General features: G+C 47.5%; 1 protein-coding gene across 1 annotated transcript in view; it reads right to left on the bottom strand.

Annotated features, from left to right (window-relative positions):
• gtf2ird1 (GTF2I repeat domain containing 1) overlaps nt 1-400 on the bottom strand; it is a 42,501-nt gene that overhangs the window by 31,160 nt on the left and 10,941 nt on the right. The gene's annotated exons all lie outside the window — the stretch shown is intronic.

The raw sequence follows: 400 nt of genomic DNA, 5'->3' as shown, positions 1-400 counted from the left end.
CTGGAGTCAAAGAGGAGTAAACCTGGAGTCAAACTGGAGTCTAGCAAATGTCTGACAGATGTCTAACAAGAGTCAACCAAGAGTCAACTAGGAATCAACCTGGAGTCAACCAGGAGTCAAACAAGAGTCAACCAGGAGTCAACTCGGAGTCAACCAGGAGTCAACTCGGAGTCAACCAGGAGTCAACCCTGAGTCAACCTGGAGTCAACCTGGAGTCAACCTGGAGTCAAAGAGGAGTCAACCTGTAGTCAACCAGGAGTCTAGCAAATTTCTGACAGATGTCTAACAAGAGACAACCAAGAGTCAACCAGTAGTCAACTTGGGAGTCAACTAAGAGTCAACCAAGAGTCAACCTGGAGTCAACCTGGAGTCAACTTGGAGTCAATCTGGAGTCAACCAG

This window comes from Nematolebias whitei, chromosome 14 (genome assembly GCF_014905685.2).
Source record: "Nematolebias whitei isolate Nwh7 chromosome 14, NemWhi1, whole genome shotgun sequence".
NCBI classification, from domain to species: Eukaryota; Metazoa; Chordata; class Actinopteri; order Cyprinodontiformes; family Rivulidae; genus Nematolebias; species Nematolebias whitei.
The sequence above is the reverse complement of the archived record's forward strand: the minus strand, read 5'-3'. Positions and strand labels throughout refer to the sequence as shown.